General features: G+C 39.8%; 1 protein-coding gene and 1 long non-coding RNA gene across 5 annotated transcripts in view; one reads left to right on the top strand and one right to left on the bottom strand.

The window, feature by feature from the left end:
- Nucleotides 1–23,836, top strand: part of LOC120297600 (leucine-rich repeat neuronal protein 1-like) — a 37,588-nt gene that overhangs the window by 8,356 nt on the left and 5,396 nt on the right. The window contains exon 3 of one of the 4 annotated variants that reach the window (XM_039320410.1): nucleotides 2,927–3,040. The exons of the other annotated variants lie outside the window; for them this stretch is intronic. The gene's annotated coding sequence lies outside the window, so the exon portion shown is untranslated. The remainder of the gene's footprint in view (nucleotides 1–2,926; nucleotides 3,041–23,836) is intronic. 4 annotated transcript variants of the gene reach the window in all.
- On the bottom strand, nucleotides 18,296–18,797 carry LOC120297602. The gene is made up of 2 exons (XR_005553842.1): nucleotides 18,725–18,797; nucleotides 18,296–18,431 (listed from the first exon to the last, which is right to left on the bottom strand). It is a non-coding gene; the product is annotated as an uncharacterized LOC120297602 (long non-coding RNA).

The following is a 23,836-nucleotide window of genomic DNA, read 5'->3' as shown; positions in this document are numbered from 1 at the left end:
ATGAGGGAATTGAAGGGTACTCATCAAATTTGCAGATGACACCTAACTGACAGGAGAAGCCAACACCCCAGAAGACAAACTTAGGATCCAAAAAGATCTTGACAAACTTGAACAATGGGCCCTATCCAACAAAATAAATTTCAATGTGGAGAAAAGCAAAATTTTACATTTAGGCAGGAAAAATCAAAGGTACAAGTACAGATTGGGCGAGACTTGGCTCAAAAACAGTAACTGTGAGAGGGACCTTGGAGTCCTAGTGGACGATCACTTGATTATGAGCCAGCAGTGTGCAGAGGGCAACCAAAAAAGCTAATACAATCCTGGGTTGTATAAACAGAGGCATAGAATCAAGATCACGCGAAGTACTAGTACTGCTTTACAAAGCCCTAGTAAGACCACACGTGGAATACTGTAGCCAATTTTGGTCACCATATCACAAAAAAGATGTTGAGAGTTTGGAAAAAATTCAGAGAAGAGCAACTGAGATGATCAAAGGCCTGGAGGCTAAAACATACGAAGAATGGCTGTGGGACTTGGTTTGGCTAATCTAAAGAAAAGAAGAAATAGGGGAGATATGATAGCAGTGTTCCAGTATCTGAGGGGCTGCCAAAGGCAGAGGGGGTCAGGTTGTTCACCAGAGCACCAGAGGGAAAGACAAGAAACAATGGCTGGAAACTGGTTAAGGAGAGAAGCAACCTGGAATTAAGGAGAAACCTCCTGACAATGAGAACAATCAACCAGTGGAACAGCTTGCCCCCAGAAATCGTGGGCGCTCCATCACTGGAGATTTTTAAGAAGAGACGAGACAACCACCTGTCTGAGGTGGTATAGGTTCTCTTGCTTGAGCAGGGGGCTGGACTAGAAGACTTCCAAGGTCTCTTCCAGCTCTATTCTGTTCTGTTCTATTCGATTCTATTCTAATACTTTGCCTTGTCATGTCTTATTTCTATTTCTATTATTTCTATTCTTCATTAGTTTTCCTTGTAAGCCAGCTTGGTCTCGCTAGTATTCAGTAAACCTTCATGGTGTACCAGCTTCAATAGTCCTCTCCACTGTCCTTCAGATATTTTTACAATCCCTTTTTGTCTTCTTCGACTGCCTGGTGTACTCACAATGTTCCACACCCACCTATTTTCTTGGTAAGTAGAATCTGTCAGTGTCGCTTCGTGGATAAAGAGCATGATTCATTGTCGTTATTTTTCTGGTCTTCTTATCCAGGGCTTTTAGTTCTGCTTGAATCCAGTCCACTATTCCAGCTGTGTATCTAGTGACTAGAATTGCCCAGATGTTAATTGCCTTGATAGTATTTTGTCTGCTGAGTTTGGACTTTAAGAACTTCTTTGCTCTCTTGAGTATTCAGTTCTAATCTTCTTCTTGACTTCAGTATGCTTAATGCTATATTTGTAGTGATCTTCTTCACCAGGTCTCTTGATGTTATTTCCATAGGGCATCTTGATTTTTTTCAGTGTTACTAGTTTTTCTTCTGTTGACAGTAAGGGTGGTGCATTTGTCCAGTCCAGGCTCCATTGCAACATCTTGATTGTATATACAATGTTGAACAGTGATTCTATTTCAGTGTTTTTCTATACAGCTTTAGATCATCCATGTAAAGAAGGTTGGATAACTTAGATGGTTTTGATGTTTCATACCATGCCTGATTTGTTCAGTATTGTTGACAGAGGAATCAATGCAATGACAAACAGTAATGGTAATTAATTAATTAATTAACCTCTCCCAGTCTATCACCATTGACCAGCAACAGTTTCTTCCACTGTGCCATTGATCTTTGCACAAAGCTCCTGATGTTTCTACTGACTGCTGTTATTTCTAGGCATTTGATTATCCAGATATGTAACAGAGAGTTAAATGCCTTCTTGTAATCAATTCAAGTTACATTCAAGTTGGTCTTCCTTGCAGTTTTTCAAAATCATTAGGAGCTGATCTTTTGTTCCTCTGTTATTTGGATAGTTTTCTTTTTGCTCAGGTGGAAAGAGCTTGTTTTCAACTAAATGTGTTGGACTGCATCAGCTACAACACTAGTTAGCAATTTGAAAGTTGTTGTTAAGTAGGTAATTGGCTTGTAGTTGCCTGGTGCTGCCCCTTCTGTTGTATCTTTCATTATTGGGTAGGTTTTGCCAGATGTTAACCAATCTTCAGTTTCATCTCCTTACAGTATGTTTTAAACTGCCTGAACAAGTTGGTGTAGACCAGTCAGATGTTTTAACCAAATACCATGCAGTTCATCTTCACCCAGTGCTGATGGATTTGTGATTTTCCTTGCCCCTTTTCCCACCATTTCTGCTCTTGTTACAGGTTCTTTAATTTCAGCCTTTTTAAATTGTTATCCATCTCCTTTATCCAAGCTGCATTCTTGTATTTATTTGGGTTGTCTCATAGCTTATTAATATTCTGTACGCTGCCCAGAATCTCTTAGATTTCAGTGGTACATGCATGTTATAAAATAAACAAATGGACGAATAAATAAAATTACTGCTTTATTAGACTTGACATGCACCCTTATGTTACCTTTTTATCCTTCACAATGGAGAAGGCCACACTCTCTTCAGTGTTAAGGGAGATTCAGTTAGCAGTCTATCAGCTGGGGTGATAGAATGAGGAAAGGACATTTTGTCTTTTGGCCCAGAGGAAAAGAAAGTATTTAGCCAACACAGTATTTGCCCTTTTCAAAATATGGCCTTGGACATGAAAGAAGGAAGGAGTTATTGTGATGTTAATAGTTATTCTGTTGCTTTGAATGCACACAGAGAGTTTCAACACTGGAGACAAGTTCATTGTGTATCTAATAAAACTATTCTATTCTATTCTATTCTATTCTATTCTATTTTCCATTCCAATCTTAACTTCCTTAGGAAGAAGCTCCAACTATGTCATGTGCCAAAATGTTTTTCCTCCTTTTCCCCTGCAGCCTGGTGAAAGAAAAGTTGATTTTTGAACTGTCCTTCAAAGAAGAATTTTGGTGAAATTCTCAAGTATGAAATGAGACATTCTTGCACTTATCTAGTTCCAAGGTAGCCAAGAGGTATATTTAAAAATCTTGTCTTTAAATGTTCAAAATTTCCTCACTTGTCTGTTGACTTCCAAGGAAAGAAGGAAGGAAGGAAGGAAGGAAGGAAGGAAGGAAGGAAGGAAGGAAGGAAGGAAGGAAGGAAGGAAGGAAGGAATCCTTTTTTTCATACTAGGCAATCAGAATGGCTTCAGACTAATGCAAATATACAATACATAGTAAAACAATACTAACTTCACTAGTAATTTTCCATTGTAAAGCAAGCTCAAAATGATAGCCAAGAGAAATTTGAACCTCTCTGAGAATAAGAGATTTTTTTTTAAAAAAAAACCCCTCTTTTGCAGAGAAATTAAACTTTTGAGAAATCGCCAGACTGATTTCAACACCTTAGTTCCAACAGAGAAGGCAGACATCATTGCCATGATTTCTCTTTACCCTAACTAAGGATCCCCTCCCCACACTTTTATGCTGAAGAGTGTTTTGAGACTTTTGAGAGCCTATGAGGAGGTGCCCCTGTGGTATAGTGATTAAGGCATCAGGCTAGAAACTGGGAGACCATGAGTTCTAGTTTCTCTTTGTGCACAAAGCCAGCTGAGTGACCTTGGGCCAGCCACACATTCTCAGCCCGAGGAAGCAGGCAATGGCAAATCACTTTGGAAAAAGCTTGTCCAGGCTGTCAGCAGAGATCAACAATAATTCAAAGGCAAAACAATAGCAACAGATAGCCCTCACAAAATGTGTGTGTGTGTGTGTGTAAGAGAGAGATCCACTCAGAAAATACTGTATAGATTTACAAAATATTTACCACTCACGTTTGCCTGCTATTCTGGGCAGTCTGCCACATTAGTACTGCTTATTTTCAGCCTTTTCTGAAGTAGGGAAGTAATTTCAAATATACTACAATCATTCTATTACGATTACTTTCTTTTCATTTTCTAAGAAAGTATCTAGGATCTATTTGCAGTTTAGAAGGATTGCTGGAAATACAGATAATGGAGGCTGACATTTCACTTTTCAACATTCCAATTTCTTTTTTGCATTAAAATATTTTTAATGTTAAAAAAAAATCAGGAGGAATTGGAGCCTGACAGGCAGTAAGAAAAAAACTGCACGCCTGAACATTTTTGCTTACATTATATATTTCTGCAGAGGAAGATGCAGAATTCTAAGACACTTGGGAATACCTCCGAAATAAATTGGACTAAATTGTTGGTCCAATTTATTTTGGAGGGTCCAGATTTAGGAATGATACTTCTTACTTTCTCAGTTAATTGTTATTAGCCACTTTGAAGTTGCTTCAAGAAAAACAAAAATAAACTAGATGGCTCAGGAGGAAAAAAACCAGAAAATGGGGGCAACCATCTCACAGGAGAAGGGAAGTTGTGGGCCTTCCTGAGGCATGAAAACTGGATGACTGGCTTTGGGCCAGTGTCATACTCTCAGGCCAATCCTGAGAGATTCTTGTTGACGTGATGGAGAAAATAGAAGGAAGAAGGAGTATTAAGTATGTTTGCTGCCTTGAATATATATAAAAAAGGCAGGATGAAAATATAACAATAACAGCAGACATCTTCCCCCAGTTGATTGATCTTTGCTTTATAACTATTGTACCTTTTACTCTTGGCGTTTTGTAAGTTTTTGCTTGCTTCTTTGTTCGTTTAACTTTTACCTTTGGCCAAAAATGTTCCAGAGTGATTTCAGTATCTTAAGTAAATTCCTGCTTTGCAGAGTTACAGTCTTAACTCTTGGCGCACCACATTTATGTTCTAGCCTAATGCGTAAACTCAATTATTGTGGTTGGTTAACCAAAATCCATATATAACGTTTTGGATGAAGCCAGCCATTTCTGATTTATTCAGTAAAACATCACTAAAATTATGGGTGCATTATTTGAAAAAAAAAAAAAAGTATAAGGTTGAAGTAATCCGAAGGAGAAAAGAAGCAAACGCAAGTCCAATGTTTAAAGCTAAATAGAAGTTCATAGAAGGATGATTGAGAAGAACATTTTCTCGTTCTTCTCCCTGATAAATCACTGTCTCTGACATTGCCTTTTGTGGGAATGTCTTCTAAAAGTGTTCTGGTGAGGATGACAGCTGCCGTTTGTCAGGGCTTGACACACACAGACCCACACACTGGGGCTGTTGAGAGCCTTGCACAAAGCAATCATGCTTATTGTATCAGTTGCCAAAAGAGTAAACTCAATTGGGTTTTTAAATCAGTAATGGAGATGCTGCTAGTGAGTAAATGGAAATAGCATCCAGTGGGTTGTAATCATCACAATATGCAATAATCAGAGGAAGACGTAGACTCAGACATCTGTTACAAGAAGAGGACTGTCTCTATTTTCATCTGTGAACAGACAGAGAATTTGAAGCAAGCTAAGATTTCAAACCCTAATTAGGCCCAATGGTAATTAGATTGCTTTTTTAAAAAAAAATGTAGAGATCAATCAGCATCTTTTTGCCTGCAGCCCAGCATTTTAGCAGTCCAGGAGTAGTACTGAAAGAGTTGACTGCGTCCTCTCCTTTGGCTAAATGTGTTTGGAATGAAAAATAAACCAGGAGAGATCAAGACTCTTCATTTCCTGTCACTTTCAAAGTGATAAGCTGCCTTTAAATTTGACTGTAAAATTCCAGCTTCATAGATAAGCTGCTGGCTGCTTTTATTAATGGGGAAGAGTTTTTAATGGAAACTTGCAGCAGAATTGCTCCAAGCTGGAAAAGAGCTGAGAGATGTGCATGTAGAGACGGTATGCAGTTAATTAGCTGTGCCTGAAGATAGGACAGGTAGATGGAAAAAGCTGTCTTCCTCCAGCTAATGAGAAATGCACTCTGCCTCCCACCCTCTCTTTGGCTTTTGTGGATTTAATGGTGGGAGGTGTGCAATTTATCTGAAGTTGGCCTGGGAGATAGCCTTTTAATTGGGCCACTTTAGGGAACTATTTTATCTGTATAGCCGCAGAAGCCTATGGGAGACAAGAACTGTAGAAGACAAGACAAGACAAGCAGCTCTGAGGTGCTGGCTCTAGAGGTGTAGACTTCCTTAGAATGCAGAGCCAAGATAATGGATACTCAAAGATGCTGAATTGATGGAAGAGAGGCCTTTTGGTTCTCCGCAGTTTAGAGGACAGCAGACACACAGATGGCTTGCAGTCCTTTATTCTCCTATTTTCATCACTGAGTGTTCAGAACCAAGGTAAGGCAAGGAAAAATAGAAAAATCTGTCTCAATTCACATTCATTTCCTTGCTTAAATATTTTATATTTCATTCTTTGCTGCAGTGAGCCAAGGAGGGAATGCACATTTTCTTTAGACACAAGACAGGAAAACCAAACATCCTGAAATTATCTAACAACTAAATGCAAAATCAGACTGAATGCCTAAAAAGCTTTTTGAAATATGCGTAATAATAGTTATCACAGGCATCCCCCCCCAAAAAAAACATTAACATGCATGGTGCTGTGTAGCTTTGTTTTAAAATGTCTTATGTTTGTAGCATTTAGATTTAAATTAGATTTTAGATTTAGGGGTTTTTTAACCCACCATTATTCCAGGCTACTGAGTATTTCTGAGCCATTGACTTTTACTATCAAGAAATTAAATCTGTAACAACCCAAGGGATGGCTTTATAAAAACAGAAGAAAAAAGATCAGTCCATCCAAGCGAATGAACAGCACCCACTGAAGTGGGGTCTGTTTTTCTACTGCAGATCCAGAATCATTTCCAAGTAAATTCTGCAGTGGTCTTACTGCATAGCTTAGGGATATTTCTCATGGCAACTATCACCTTCTCTCTGCATTAACATCAGAGCAAGAATGTCTAAAACAACAAGACCTCTCATCTGGACGATTAATTCTCAAGACTATGCTATGTTTCAACATGAATTTATACACTACAAGCATAGTTCTTAGGACTGTGCATGCTTCAGAAATGATTAACCAAGAGCTGCATTAACCTGAACGAGTCACTGGTTTAAAACAGCACTACGCACCCTTTTTTATTTTTTTTCAGACTAACACTGAAGCCTGACAAAAGTTAGACTGCATTAGTGAACAGGTTCTCTCTTGCATGGGTTCAGAAACATTTCTTCCAATCATTTTTGAAGCACACATAGCCCTAATGGTTGCCTCTTTTCTCAAAAGGAGGCAACTCACCATGTAGTCACCTTTTTATTAATGGAAGCGATTGTCCAGGACCTCTGAAAGTTATTTGGGTGGGAAACATGAGATGAGCTCATTTAAACCAAGCTAGAATTATGTAGTCTTTAAAAAAAACCAATAATATTTCTTCTATTCTGTCTATCTGTCTATCTATCATTCTACTCTGTTCTATTTTATTTCTATGTCTATTTCTATTTCTATTCTATTGGCTTAAATGCAGACTTGCTGCCAATGACTTAAGAAAAATGACTCTCTCTCTCTAAAAAAATATATGATTATATGAATGCAAATACTTACACATTTGCAAGTTATTCACTCTCTAACCCAGTGGTTCTCAACCTTTTTAATACTGCGACCCCCAACCGGTCATAAGTCGAGGACTACTCAACCAGTCGTAAGTTGAGGACTAATCAACTACTCAAACGGTGGTGCAGCACCGTTTGCAGAATGGGACTTTTGGCAGGCTCAGAAGGGCAGAGACAGCCTGGACAATTCCTATTGGCTTTTGAAAGCCAATAGAATTAGACTCTATTCAAGAGAGTCTAGTCTATTGGCTTTCAAAAGCCAATAGAATAAAAGGGAGTAGCACAGCTAAGGAAAAGGGGGAAAAAATGGCGGACTGCGTTGTTTGGCGACCCCCGTGAAATGGTCGTTCGACCCCAAATGGGGTCCTGACTCACAGGTTGAGAACCATTGCTCTAACCAATGGGCTGCATCAAGTGTGTGTGTGTGTGTGTGTGTGTGTGTGTGTGTGTGTGAGAGAGAGAGAGAGAGAGAGAGAGAGAGAGAGAGAGAGAGAGAGAGAGAGAGAGAGTCCAAGTTTAGCATATTCTGTTTTATGACATCTGGCTGCATGGATGCACATCATGTTGAGGTTCACACACCTCTCCTCAATCTTATAATACTGTTGCTGGATGCTTATCATAAGTCCCAGTTTATCCTCCAATCCCAAACTCTCTGTTTCTCCATAAATATTGCTTTTAAGCAGTGGTCACTGTTGAACACGTAGCAACATTTTATCATGTTGTCTTGCACAGAGCGATCTGGTGATCACCGAAGAGGATCCCTAGCTTGACCTCCCTTCCATTTCTTGGGGTCTTGACATGGCTGCTGAATGTCCTATCTAGGTAAAGGGACCAAAATCCAATTTAGCTATTAGGACTGTGTAAATAGCTTGTAAGACAAGGCCTGCTTGCCACCCTATTGAACCCAGAAACCCCTTATCATTGTTTCTAGGAAGCCCCAGGCTTATTTTTTTGGCATGATGCACTGGTTACTGATTAACAAGCACACACTGACTGGCTAATAGTTTTTTGTGTTCAGCTATAGGCTGGGGAGGGAAAATTCTCACTGGCTTTCAAACATGAGTGCTCCTTGGTGTTCTAATGGCTTTCAGTTCTAGAAACAGTAAGAATCAATTACTTTTTGCTGCATTTTAGTGGAACCCAGAAGATTTCTGGCAATGGAAAGGCTGGCTATCTCAAAAAACTATCTCTTTGCTCCATTATCTCTTAAGTTAATTTTATATCTGAAATTATAAATTCATTTCATTCATTCATTCAAATCTGGGATTGAGCTTTATGAAATATGTATTGACTGATGAAAATCTTGGATAACATTATTGCAGACATTCTATAGATTTGGGAAAGGTACAACCATATGAAGATACACACTTTGCATTCTCCACTTCATATACAGTCATAGCATTTTTGTCTGTCAGGGGATTGTTATACTTTTCTTTTTTTTTTTTTTTTTTTTTTTTTAGTTTTCCGGGTGGAATAGAAGGACTTTAATCATTCTGACTTCTGAGCATAACTTGTCTAAGTAAAACAGAGGAGAGTAATTCTGTGCTATTAACCAGAGAAAAATATCACAGAGATAGCTCTTCTCACTTCTGTGGAACAAGCCTCTGTTCCTACAGAACAGCAGCCCCTTTCATCTGCTCATCTAAGGGGAGATAGGCTTCACACACAAAAGCATGTATGCAAATAAGCACAATAGACAAAATCAGAGATTCTCAACCTTTTCTTCACCACAGACCCCCTTTAAATACCTTTTGTGGCGAAGGACCATGGCCACAGACTCCAGAATCTTACTCAAGGTTTCAATCATAACATTTCTTCAAGTCTTCACGGACCCCCTGTGATGACATCGTAGCTCCCTAGTAATCTGTGGACTACTCCAGGGTAGAAATATCAGCGCATTATATTTTAAAAGAAGTATTGTTCAGTCCAGTAATAGTCAGAGAGCAAATGAATACCTACAAAGGATTGGATAGGAGGGAGAGAAATCAGTTCTTGAGGAGACCAATTCATATGCTTAAGTCTTGGGCAACAAATTGTCAAAAATTAGCGAAGAATAAGTAATACTTTGTGGAAAGGTGGGGGAGAGGGGAATATCCTGTTTCATAATCCATTTCTCTTCTTGCTGGTGCCTGGCTTCCATTAGGTGGGATTTTTCTCAGGTCGGTTGGGTGAAGTCCTGCAAGAGATCTCACTCAGATGCTAAGAATAAAACATCATCTCACACATGTGATCCTCAATTCTAACAAGTATGAGAATTGGAGGGGATTATTGACCAAGAGTCATATAAGAGCCTGAAGCAACCTCCTGTGTAGCAACTAAACCCATCCTTGAAGATGGTCCACTGCCACCTCTAGGCTCCTGGCATGCGTATCTGACTTGTATATCTGTCTCCCCAGAAGATCAACCGGTGGGGAAAAGTATCCAGCTGACTTCAGAGTCTGATACTATAATAGGTTCCTGGGTACTTTCTTGCTAGCTGAACTGCAACTGAATTTGAAATATCAGCTGTTTAGGTACCATAAGTAACAAGTCAACAAGTATTCAAAGCAACATAATACCTAGGTAAACAGAATTAAACGGCTGTCCAGGGAGAATAAAACAGCCATCATCTTGCATCCAAATGGAAACAAAGGTACCAAAGAAACATTTCCAAATGTTTTTTACAATATTTCTAAAGAGGCAGCCTGCTAGAGGAGAAGTTTTGTTTAGAGTGACCGCCTGCTTAATCTCCATTGTCAGGCGCATTCAGAACAGGGCTCTTCAAGAAAAACTGCGGAGACAAGCTTGGGATGAGCTCCTATCAAATCTAGCCAGTGCCAATTCCTGTGCAAGAGTCCCCGGAATTAATCCTAACAATTAGAGGCTGCATGTTGCCGTCAGGAACTGATTCTGCCCAAATACATCCCAATTCCTGCCACTGTCTTTTCTGTCACTTCCTTTCCCCAGTGAATGCTGCTACTGTACTTAAAGCAAGCACATAACACAGTCTGTCCTAAGACGCCTTTGCTCTTATGACCAAATATCAATCAGACAAATCATCACTTATTTATTTGGACTACAGGCTTTCTCAGGAATCACTTGCAGTCCAAATACATGGAAGGCTCCATATTGGAAAACTCAGTCAATAGTACTTTATTCAGTAAAGGTTAAGAAATCGTGGCTTAAATGGACACGTGAAGTTAAGTTTACTTAAAACTTATCAATGGGTTGGAGAAATGTTATGACTTGCCCTGGCTTTAACAAGAGTGTGATGTGCAGACCCCAACTAGCAATGACGTACACTGCATGGAGAACACCAGAGTCCCTTTTAGCAAAAGAAGCTGACCAATATTGGCCCTTGTCCTGCTCAGGCCTCAAGTTATGCCAATTCAAGCAGGCGGGCTGGCAGATACAATGGAGTTTTTTTATTTTCTGCACGATGGCAGCATGTTTTTCCACAGATCAGCAGCTCACCATTACCTCAGGCCCCACTGCCAAATCACACATGTGCGACCTGTCTCAGTGTTTTTAGCAATAACCTGGCAAATGGAAAAGCAGCCAGTGATGCTTTCTCTGGTGTGAGGAAACTGAGCAGGTGCAGTCTGTCATAGCAAGGAAATGAAAAGTGGCAGCTGCCAAACCTTTTCTGCAGGAATGCTCTCTGCTTAGGCATCTGCTCCCCCTGGTTATTGCAGATCCCATTGTTCCTTGTAACGACAGGCAATTACGGAACAGCAAAAGGCAAGGCAGAAGGTGGCTTGGCTTAATTTCTTGCTTAGAGGAAATCTGTGTTTCCTGACCTTCCCATGCAGAGCTACAATTTGGACTTGAGGCCACAACAGAAACATAACAGTAAACAAGTGCTTGCTAGGGAGAAAGACTCTTTTGTTCCGATCTGCTGGTATTTGCAAATTAAGCTCTTATTGTGGAACAGCTATGTGTTGTTCACTCAGCTTAGTTCTAAACCAACTGTCTCTGTCATTGTGCAGGTTGGAGAAAATTGACCTACACCAGGTTACATTTCCACTCGGGTTGTGTTTTCTTTTAATGTAGTATCCCATAATACAGGGGTGTTAAAGAGGGCAACCAAAAAAGCTAATACAATCCTGGGTTGTATAAACAGAGGCATAAAATCAAGATCATGCAAAGTATTAATACCACTTTATAAAACCCTAGTAAGACCACACCTGGAATACTGCAGCCAATTTTGGTCACCATATCATAAAAAAAATGTTGAGAGTTTGGAACAAATTCAGAGAAGAGCAACTAAGATGATCAAAGGCCTGGAGACTAAAACATATGAAGAACAGCTGCGGGACTTGGATTTGGCTACTCTAAAGAAAAGAATAGGAGAGACATGTGTTCCAGTATTTGAGGGGCTGCCATAAAGAAGAGGGGGTCACATTATTCACCAAAGCACCAGAGCAAAGGATGAGAAACAATGGTTGGAAACTGATCAAAGAGAGAAGCAACCTGGAATTAAGGAGAAACTTCCTGAGAGTGAAGACAATCAACCAGTGGAACAGCTTGTCTCCAGAAATCATGGGCGCGCCATCACTGGAGATTTTTAAGAAGAGATGAGACAGTCACTTGTCTGGGATGGTATAGGTTCTCCTGCTTGAGCAGGGGGCTGGACTAGAAGACCTCCAAGGTCCCTTCCAGCTCTATTCTATTCTATTCTATTCTATTCTATTCTATTCTGTGTCCTATTAGCATTTAACCTTTAGAACAAATCTGAAAGAAAAAGGGCTAAAAAGATTTTTGTTTTAAAATGTAACAGAGATTCCAGGCAAACATGTCCTATTCTGTAGTGTAGCTGGAACTTGGGAGGGAATAGAGCAAATCAAATTTTGCTCTGGCACTTTAGGTCCCCTATATTGATGGAGGAATTGATCTTAGGAGTATTGATCCGAAATTGATTCTGATATATAACACAGAGGGGAAATATGGTATGACATTGTCAATGTGGGTAGGTAGGCAAAGAAAAGAAAAAGCGAGCATCCATGTTTCGTGTCTAACATTACAGCTACTGAAAAATTATTAAAATTATAATTAATTGTAATAAATTAAAAATAAAATTAACATTATTAACTAATTTTAGCATAAATCATTAATTTATTGAAGGAAAAACTGCTGGCCCTAACACACTGCAAAATGCCCCTTCACATCCACACTGAAGATGAAAGAGGTAGCAAATCACCTTTTATATTGCAGCTGATGATTTGGAGTTTCCCACCAGGAAGGCTAACCAATACAATGATCTGTTTGGGAAAATGCCACATGAGCCACGGTTGTTACTGCCTGTGGGTGTGAAGGACCCTGTAGGCTTTCAATGTTTTACATCACAGGCTTCAAAAATGAATTCCTACAATATGATTGGTACTTTCTCATTAAGGAATTCAGAAGTTCTTCTGGCTATAGAGCACAATTTTAAGTGGAGAAAATGGGGGCATCAGCCTTAGATTCTTTCCAACTGAAAGAGAGCCCTCCAAAGTATGCTGCTGTGTCTCAGATGAGTCAGACAGAACCATGCTTATTGTTCAAGGCAATAGTAATTTCAGTAGCTTCCACCCCATTCCATTACTTAGACCAGATTTCAGTGGATTGACTGCTAGTGTGGTATGGTACCTGTAGTTAAGATCTTGGTTTATGAACTAGGATTGGAAATATTTAGGTTCTTACTTCCCCCCATCATAAAAGTTCATGAGGTGATTTTAGATCATTGCTTTCCCTTAATCCAATCTATTTCACAGAATTGTTATGGAGGAAAATTAGAGGAGGATTTTTTTTATATGTAACCTTGAGCTCCAGAAGAAAAGCGATATACAAACGTAAATCAATACATGAAAAAAATGCTTTTACTAGTTAATAAGAACAGATAATTTAAAGAAATAAATGCTTTCATACGTTGCAATGAGAAGAAAGTGGTGGGGAGAATATCAAGTGTATATTGGCCCCCAGGTAAAAAGACCCATTATGAGCATTCCATTTCCAATGTCTAGATTAGGCTTATCTCCAATCCTCTTTCCCTAAACAGATCTCCATAAAAAGCTTCCTTTGTAATTGGCTTCCCAGCAAACTGACAGGAGAAGCCCACCCAACAAGGTCCGTGAGGTCAGGATTCAGAATGTTTCAGTGATGGAAGAGAACCGCCCTTACAGTAGTTTACATCAGGAATAGGAACCAGTCATCCTGTACAAATATATTCCTCCTAGGCACCATAGCCAAACCAAGGGAAGCATCCAAGGAAGACCTCAGGCCAGGCTCAAGGTCATTCTGAATCAATGACCATTTGGGTTCCCATCCTCCCTCCCTCCCTCCCTCTCTCTCTCTCTCTCTCTCTCTCTCTCTCTCTCTCTCTCCCTCCCTCCCTCCCTCCCTCCCTCCCCTTCCCTCCCTCCCTTTCCCCATCTCTCTCTCTCTCCCCCTCCCTCTCTCCCCTTCCCTCCCTCCCTCCCTCCGTGTCTCTCTCTCTCTCTCTCTCTCTCTCTCTCTGCACATCTCTATTTTTAGCATCTCCTTCACAATGTTTGGTTGCTGTTGCTGCTCTCAGCCCTTGTGCAAATGAGCTCACGCTCTACCTCACACAGCTCAGTCACAGCACCTTCCAGGCTTGGTGCCAATTCAGCAACTCTGGGGGAAGGGGAAGGAGAGGCAAGGAGGACTCCCCATTCTTTCAGCCATTATTAAGAGGGCACAATTATTTGCACATCAGAGTAGGGCTGAGGAGACTGATTCTACTCCCTCCTCAGGTGATCTGGCTGACATATCACATTATGCCACAATTCATGCAGCCCTAGTTTTTGGAATAAACTATAAAAGACTGAAATCACCCAATATGCTATGCCAAGAATGTGCCATTTTTTTTTTTGTCAGCTTGAGGGCCACATCAGGCATCAAATGATTTGTCAGTGATCACACTTCAAAGATAACCAAGGTCAAGCTTTATGGAGGGAAAGCGTTTGAGGCTTTTAAAGCTGCAAAGCTTAGAACACCCATTTTCCCACGTATCCAATAATAGAAAAAAGGCAATATGTTTTAAGTCATACAGGAGACCCCTTTTCACATGGGCAACCCAGCAAGCCAAAGTCAAAGCGAAAGATTTGAGATATAGATTTATTCACTGAATATATTATCTAAGAGAGCTTCTTTTACAAGGCTGGCCCCAAGGGCTCCCCCCCTGGGGGGGATGAGGGGAGTATCATAATATGCTAATGAGAGGGGAATCATCCTATTGATTTCTTGCTTTCCCAGCACTGAGGCGAGCTCTGAGGAATCCCTCAAGGATTCCATACCATTTTGAAAACAGCCCCAGACCTCACTGTTTTTTAAAGCTGAGCCAAATTATTTGTAGCTCAGCTATGGTGCATCTAAAACTGCAGTGAAATGTGTTATTGTTGTTTCTACTTAAAACACCGCAGTTCTGTGAAATTTGTGGGTCATCCATTTTATTCTTTATGGGAACTCCTGTTTTGCCCCCCCCCCCTTTTTGGGTCTTTGAAGGGGAGAGGTGGCCTTGATTATTTTCTAACTCTCCCACATAGGAACTGTTCAGATTTATTTATGTTTGTAGTGCCTGTATGCACAGATAAAATCAGTAAAGGAATCTCTATAGAATAGGGTGAGGGAGAGTCTGCTATTTATGGACTGGCAACTATTCATGGAATGGGACAACTCCTATTAACGGTGTTTTGAGATAGGCAGGCTTAAAGATGATAATGGTGATGGCTCATCTTCAAACTTCCTTTGAGGAATTGGGGTATGAAAACAACCATAAGTAGGCTAAGCTCGACAACTTAACTTCATCTCCTTCGTCACCAGTATGAATTATTCAGCATCTTTAAATCTACATCTCCATTTTGGAAGGGCTATCAAATCTGGCCTACAAAAGAGTCTGGGATTCTGCAGATGAGTCTAGATATGGTAGACTAAGTTTTGAGCTTTCTCTTCTCATCATTCATCTCTGTGTGTGCTGTCCCACCCTCAGGCAGTCCACAAAATAGATTAGGCACCAGCCATTCCACACAGTGGTTTATCTAGGTCACCAATTATGCAGCAGGCACTCTTTCTACCAGCATCACTGTTAGGATTCAAAGAACTGACGCGGAGTTTACAGCCTGGACTAAGAAGCAGATTTTCTTTTTTTCCTCCTAAGTAATTTAATTAAAGATAATTGTGATAGTAAAAATTAATACATACTGAAAGAAACATAGAAAAATGTAAAGAAAGAGTACAAGGTGCAAAGAAAAAAAAGGAAAGATGTAAAGAATAGAAAGAAAAAGAAAGAAAAAGAAAGAAAAGAAAATGAAAAGAAAACGAATATATAAAGAAATGACTCCCAATCTTCATCACAAGTATAAACAATTTTAGTAACTTTTTGCCTATACTTAAATTATATTGAATGAGTTTTTTGCCCATACTGTATTATTTATAAAAAAATCCGTAACTCCATATCTCAGTTCTGGTGTCAGCAAAAATTCATTAAGGGTTATCAGAAATAACAACATACCTATTTTAAGACTTATATACCACTTCATGGTGCCTTACTGCCCTCTCTAAGTGATTTACATATTGCCCCCAACAATCTGGGTCCTCATTTTACTGACCTCAGAAGGATGGAAGGCTGAGTCAACCTTGAGCCAATGAGGTTCAAATAAACAAACTTTATATTCCTTCCTTTTATTTCTAACAACCTTTATCTTTAGTCCATTCAAATAATGCCACATAACTTGCTTTCTTTTTATTATTTCTTCTATATCCCTTCTCACAAAATTCTTCAAAGCTTTGATAAGTCTCTCTTGTAAGTCCAATATAGAAAAATTATCTTGCTTTTTTGTTTGCATGTCCCTTTTAATTATTAAAAGATCAGATAGTTTCTTGAATACCCAGTGTAAAATCTTTTTTTGATGTCATTCTTGTAGTCTGTCATTTGTAAGTCCATTTCCAGCTCAATCTCTGTTTTGTCAAATAAACGTGTTCCTGTTCCATAGCATCTTTTAGATACAATCTAGCCATAGAGACAGAGGTCACTGTTGACATTGTTAATATTGATTTCTGACTCTATTCTCCAAAGATATCCTTCAATAATTCCAGTGTTAGAATACTTTACACTATTCTGTAATTGTTAGTCATCCATGTGTTCTTCTCTTTTAATTGAAATCTTTAGTTCCCTCTGGTGTCAAATTTTTAAATTCTTATTTTATTATGTTATTTTTTTTAAAATTCAGAACAAAAGCATTTTCCCACAGGAAGGATTCTTTATAATTAATTCCAAAATCTTACTTCAAATCTATCTGTACTGTTAGTCTGTGCTTAGCCTTCTAAAAGCAAAGTCACAATCAACTTGTTGCTGCTTAAAAAAAAGTTATTAAGTTTGAAGTTAAAATTTTCTTTCATTAAGCTCTGAAGGCATTCACCTCTGATACTTTCAGACCTATCGATTCAAGAGTTTCTAATTGCTGAAAATACTTAATAATCAATTTCCAAATGGGATTAGAAAAGTATACAAACTTAGTGCCCTTTTAAAGATGCCAACTTCAGTTTGAGGAAGATGACTATTCCCTCATCTCAGTATTCAAAACCTATTCTCTCTTTGTCTTTGTCTACTCACTGACTACTCATTCATCACTGTGGTCATCAGCTCTGCTTTTCACAGGGCCATCTTCAATCCTCAATATCTCCTTTGAAAGACCACAGATTTTCAAAAGCCCATAACAGACTCATGTCACACCTCCAAAAGAAGGAGCAAAGATTGAAACCTGTGAAGCAGCTGTTTTTTTCTTGCTATTAGTTCTAAAGAAGCCTCATCAAAACTGGCTCAGTCTTCAGCCACTTGGGGTTCACTGTACCAAGCAAGGCTTATTTTATTGATATCGGTGCTTAATTAAATATTTTTTTCTTTGTACCAATAAACACCTCAGAAAATTCTGACTCATAGTTTGAAATACCAGATTAGGGAGCTTACTCTCAAACCAATGATTGGTAGGCTGTTTTACCATTTTACATGGCAAAATGGTTAACCAGATTATAAGAAAGTCTGTCCACCAGCAGAGTGATCCCCAACCTTTCTGGCTCCAAGGGCCAGCAGTAGCACCGGTGGTGCTGGGGAGGAGGGGATGGTTTTGTGTGTGTGCCTACCACTTACACAAATGGAGCTTTGTGCGCTTGCATACTTGCCCACCGCTTGCATGGCCTGGTTCCCAACAGGCCACGGACCAGGGGTTGGGGAACCCTGTACTAGCACAAATAATCTTGGAAATTTGTACTCAAAACCATGCTCTTGCCTCTGCCTTTGGGAAGATATGCTTTCCAGGTATTTCAGGATATCATTAGCAGATGAGATAAATTTCCCTGGATATGTTTGCTGCATTTATTTTTGCTTTACCTTGCTACTGCATCTTAAAATAGTTCTTAGAGCAGCCAGTAATGAAAAAAAAACCAGTTAAAACAAATGACGGGCTAAAACTATAACATACAGTATTAGGAATGATCAGCAATGTGGGTCGTTGTTATCTAGCAACTGACTCATTTAGCAACCATTTGCAGTGTTGATGAAAAAGTAATGTTGTGACCAAGGTCGGGTTTACGACCTTCACAGGTATGCAAAACGAAGGAAAGCTGAAGTATATCCATAAGTTTAGTCACAGGCTTACTTAGCAACTGCTTCACTTAACAAACAAGTTGCTGCTCCCAATTGTAGTCACAACTGAGGACTGCCTGTAATCTAGATGTTAAACCGCCACCCCCTCCTCAATTTTACTCCAGATAAAAAAGTAATTTCATTACATTTAGTCAAAGGCTGCGAGACAAAATGAAAAAGACTTCCAGTCAGGATTCCTGCTTCAAGCATAGTCCTTTATGGTCGTGTCTTATTGTTTTTCTCTTGAGAAGGAATGGGGCGCCATATGTTTCCATCCACTCTGTGGAACAGCACTTCCATGATCAGCAGGAATTATAACAGCACCTAAAGCAGACAAGACACATTGTCCTGGTCAACAGCCAGAAAATAATCAGAGACTCTCATTCTCTCTGTCTCTCATACACACATACGTACACACCACATACACCACACACACACACAATCACTTTCAACTGAACACTGAGGTGCAAGGTTTTTTGGAATACATGGAAACTCAGTGAATTTACTGATTATAATGTACAGTTGCTCTTTATCTCACACACATCCACACTTAATGTACATTTACGCTCTCTCTCTCTCTCTCATACACACACACACACACACTTAGCCACACTTACCCACGTTCTTCTCAACTAGGCTGCCAGGCACTAAGTAGTCAGAGGGATGGAAGCTGCCAAGTCTGGATCCAAAAATGACTCAAATGACTCAAGAAGTGGGCGGGTTTCAGTACCGCATTTTATTCCCTAAAGTTCTTTCTTTGTTGATTAGCTAGGATCCCCCCCCCCCCATGTGTTAAGGCCCTGCTTTTTTTGTCTGGTTCAGGTGATATTTTTCCTTTATTTCCTTAACAATTTGTTTCCTTCTTAGCTACTTCCCTGAAGGGATATTTTAGCAAGATTCTTGTTTATGTGCCAGCTTCATCTTTTCTTATGGCAGTTTCAGCCTAATCTCCTACCACCAAGAACAATGCTAGGAGGTGTAAGGAGCTGGTATATTTGGAAGATAACAAATCCCTCATTCCTGCCAAAGAAACTTGGATATACCTGTCACCCAAGGGTAGAAAAACATATTTTACTGAAATTCTGTTTTCCTCACAGTCTTTAAATATACAAGATCCTTGTTCTCTTTAAAACATACCTATTTTATGCCCAGATTAAATTCCTCTTTGGTGAAAAAAGCATCCATATATATATATATGGATGCTCACTAAGATTTATTTAAAGCAGGAGTATGATGGGCATATTGATGACAAGGTACTCCATTCATGCCTTTGGGATGTCTATATTAGTAAATCACCTCAGTTTAATCCCTGATAGATGAAAGCAGTTTTTAGCAGTAACAACCTATATATATTTTGCATGTTCTACTTTGTCATTGTCATACTTACAGCGAAAATGCATTAAAATGTCACCTTTGAAAATGAGCTGCAGTACGGAATCTCCACACTTTCAAACATTTTCTGGTTTTAAATTTTGGGGCTCACCCAATGGTCCCTTCCCCTGCAGAAGCCATTAAACTAAGGGTCAGGCAAATCCTGCAAAGAAGCAGCACATGGTAAGAATTAGGATATAGCTGCTGGAACGTAAAGCTTTCAAATTAGGATGTGAAATGAATTTTCAGAGTGCTAATCTTAGAAAGAGATGGAGAAGATTACCATCATTTGGCAGAGCTGAATCGCATCAGAAGAACAGTAGTTTATGAAAATTCACATAAAGAATTCTTCTGAATTCCCACCAAAGCATCTGCCCACTGAGTGAGGCATAGTCCATAATCCATCAGCAAAAGCAAATTTATTACTTGAAGGAGAGTAGCTTTTGCCAAAACTGTCGCTGCTCTCCAGAAGAACATAACTTTTGCCTGTCAAATATCTGGCTTTGGAGGGGGGGGGGGGAAGGAAAAAGCTCTGAATGTTTCCACCAGACACTTTAGTTGAATAGAGATGGAAGCGAGCTGAGCATGATGGGCACATTCTACTGTAGTGAATGCCTGTGATCTCACCCAATCATCTCCCTCTGCCTATTCAGTGCACCAGCTTCACAATTTCAAAAGGACAGCTGCTGTTTTGTAAGCGACAAGAAGGCAAATGAAGGGTATGTTGCCATAATTGAAAGACAGATTTGAAAGGTTGATAGTACAATCCTATCTGCTTAGGTAAAATGTGTCCAATGTACATAGTACCGTGGGATTTATTTCTTTAGGAAATTTATTGCAGCCTGAGAGCAGACCGACATTCTTGGAGAGAAAAGTAAAATTGGTTCAATATTCAATTTGCTACCATGAAAAGTAGGTTATTTCTTTGTGCTTGCACATTCTGTCATTATCCTGCTAGAAACTGAAGGAAGCATGTACAGATTTTCCAAATAGCATGTTGTCCAAGTATAAACTAGAATCTGATTTTCTGAGCTTTTAGGAAAGACTAACAGAATAACAGATTTGGAGGGAACCTTGGAGGTCTTCTAGTCCAACCCCCTGCTCAAGCAGATGATGGATTACATTAGCCACTGCTCATCCATTGTCCATCGTACATCATCCATTGTCCAACTCCCTGCTCAAGCAGATGATGGATTATGTCATCTATCATCATCTTGTTCTTATTCCAGATATATTATCTTGTAGTAGCAACTACTCCATCTTGACTGATCTCAAAAAAAAAAATGTTAGGCAGAATCAAATTTGGCTAATACTTGGGTAGGAAATCCCAGAGATGTAGTAGGCTGGATTGAGGAGTCAAAAGGATATCCTGGAAGAAGAACCAGTTTTGTACTGTTGCCAAAGAAAACTGCATAGCTGTAGCCTTATTGAGCTACAACTCACCACTTCTTTACCTTTCTGTGTCTTCATTAATTGAAATGGTTCTCCGTATCACCAGGTTTTTGGGCAAAGCAAGACAGAAGGAAAATTAAGTTTCTTTGCAAAATACATATATGTGCAGTTCCTTCTCTTGCATCAGTGATACCAGCATAATTTACAAAGATCAACTCAAAGAAGCATTCACTGCCAATTTTCACCATATAGGAAAGGTTTTGTCAGGCTGCCTAACTAGTTCATTCCAGATAACCTCAGCCATGAGGGAGGGAGGTTGAAAACAGCCACACTGGATCCCTTGTTTTAGCCCTCTGCTGTCTTGACCATCTTCCAATGCTCAGCAGGTTCTCTTCTTGTGGGCTTTCCATCCCAATGGCCACAGGAAGAGCTGCATTGGAGAGTTGCCTTTCGAATACATACGGTCACACAAAGTGACTGCACGCCAAAGAGTGCTATGGTATGCTTTAGTGTGAATTACTACTATGTTTGAGTGAACTATCATGCAGTGGTTTTTACATATTCAACCCTAAGTCATGGTTTGCTGGCTATAAGGATTGGGTCCCCACAAAATGTTAGCCATAATGTGGTTTGATTGGTTTTAACTTAGCATGGGCCAGGAACTCTGTTTTGTATTTCTTCCCTGCAGGAAGGGACAGCAGGAGGAAGTTGTCTTCATTCCCCATTCAGTCAATCTATTTCCAGTTACAGCTCTGCTTTTTAAGGGTTAATGGTGAAATGGCTTAGAGGCCAGAAAAGCCTTTCCCTTGCCCCATCGCTACTTCCATCTTACCATAGGAAGCAGACAGGGACTGTGTTTGCAAGATGTTAACCTATGTTTTTGTGTTTGCACAACCACTTGAATCGTAAGCAAACCAGATGGGCTGGGAGTGAATAACATTCTGCTTAAAACACGGTTTGTCCTAGTTTTGTGGCCTGGTTTTCCCACCCACTCAGACAACCCATGGTAAGCTGTTTCTCATCTTAATCTTCTGAACAGATGAATGTTAGAAAAAGGGAGAAATTCCCAAAATTCTACTGACTGACTGACGGTCTATGTGTCCATGATGTATCTACCATCTGTCTATCTGTATTTTTATTTCTTTATTGCTATCTTTTTCTGTCTTTATCTATCCTTATGCTATCTATCTATCTATCTATCTATCTATCTATCTATCTATCTATCTATCTATCTATCTATTTGTTTTCTGAGGTTTTCGCGGGTATTTGTATGTAGGTCTTTGGTTGTTCGGGTTTTCTCCCGCATAAAATTGGAAGTGTCTTGGCGACGTTTCGACGAAGTCCCATTTCGTCATCTTCAGGCTGGTGTTTTCAGCTTCGTGCTTCGAGCAGCAATGTGTGGTCTTAGCTGTTTCTTCCTTTTAACTGCCAGTGGGGGTATGAACTGATTGGGTGGGAGCTTGGCTGTGTTCTGATTGGGTGGAGGTGTGTTCTGAATGGTTAGGGGCTTGGCTGTGCTCTGATTGGCTGGGGGAGTGTTCTGTTTGGTTGTGCTCAGGTTAGTCTGAGTTGCAGAGGGGTTTAAGATTTTGGGCTGCCTTGCTATTTTTTGGCTTCGCGTTCGTGGTCGTGCCTCCTCTTCATGGAGGGTGTCAGTTTGCTTCATGTATGGATTGGAGGGGTTTAAAGTGGCTAATGATGCAGCTGTGGTCTGGCTTCTGGTTTGTGGTCGTGCCTCGTCATCGGTGTGGCTTTGGGTTTGCTTTTTGCGTGGATGTGTGGTGGTGACATCCTGTGTGGTTTTTGTGAGTGTGGGTCTGGTATCATTTTTTGTGTTAGGGAGTCGTTTGTCAATAAGGGCGGGTTTCCAAATGGCTGGTAGGCGGGAGGTATCATCTCGCTTGTTCATGCTGTGTGGGCGTTTTTCTATCTCGATGGCTTCTCTGATTATTCTGTTATTAAAATGTTCACTTTGGCAATGGTTCTGGTATTTTTAAAGTCAATTTCATGTCCTGTGGCTTTAAGGTGTTGGACCAGGGAAGATGTTGGTTCCTCTTTTTTGACTGAGTTCTTATGTTCTTCAATGCGTGCACTTATTCTTCTGTTGGTTTGTCCGATGTATGTGGTGGGACAAGTGGTGCATGGGATTTCGTATACTCCTTGATTTTCTAATTCAATTTTATCTTTGGGGTTTCTAAGGATGGTGGATATTTTTCTGTTTGTGCAGAATGCTGTTTTGATGTTGTGTTTATGGAGGATCTTACTGATTCTGTCTGTGGTGCCTTTTATGTATGGGAGGAGGGCTTTGCCGTTTTCTTGTTCTTTGTCTTGGATTTTAGTGGGGGTTTCTTTTTGGATTAGGTTTGTAATCTTATTTCTATGGAATCCATTGGATGTTAGTACATTGGTGAGAGTGTGTAGTTCGGGTTTTAGGTGTTGTTCGTCAGCTAAGCGTTTTGTTCTGGAGATGAGTGTCTTGGCTACAGAGTTGATCTGTGCTGGGTGGTGGTGTGAGAGAGCGTGCAGATAGCGGTTTGTGTGTGTTTTCTTCTGGTAGATGGTGTGTCCTAGGGAGCCATTGGATTTCTTGTAGACTAAGACATCCAGGAAGGGAAGTTGGTTGTTAGCTTCTGTTTCCATGGTGAACTGTATTTTGGGGTGTAGGCTGTTGAGGTGTGTGAGGAAGTTGTCCAGTTTTTCTTTCCCATGTGGCCAGATTATGAAGGTGTCGTCTACGTATCTGAGCCAGAGTTTGGGTTTGTGATCCGATTTTTCTAGAGCTTGGGTTTCAAAGTGTTCCATGTATCTATCTATCTATCTATCTATCTATCTATCTATCTATCTATCTATCTATCTATCTATCTATCTATCATCATCCATCATCTATCTATATCACTATCTTATGTATCTATTGATATTTATCAATATATATCTACAGATGTATGTATATTTTTATGTGTGTATGT

This window comes from Crotalus tigris, unplaced genomic scaffold, assembly GCF_016545835.1.
Source record: "Crotalus tigris isolate CLP2741 ecotype Arizona unplaced genomic scaffold, ASM1654583v1 scf7180000023637.1517150, whole genome shotgun sequence".
Classification (NCBI taxonomy): domain Eukaryota; kingdom Metazoa; phylum Chordata; class Lepidosauria; order Squamata; family Viperidae; genus Crotalus; species Crotalus tigris.
Note: the sequence above shows the minus strand (reverse complement) of the source record. Positions and strands in the feature narration are given on the sequence as shown.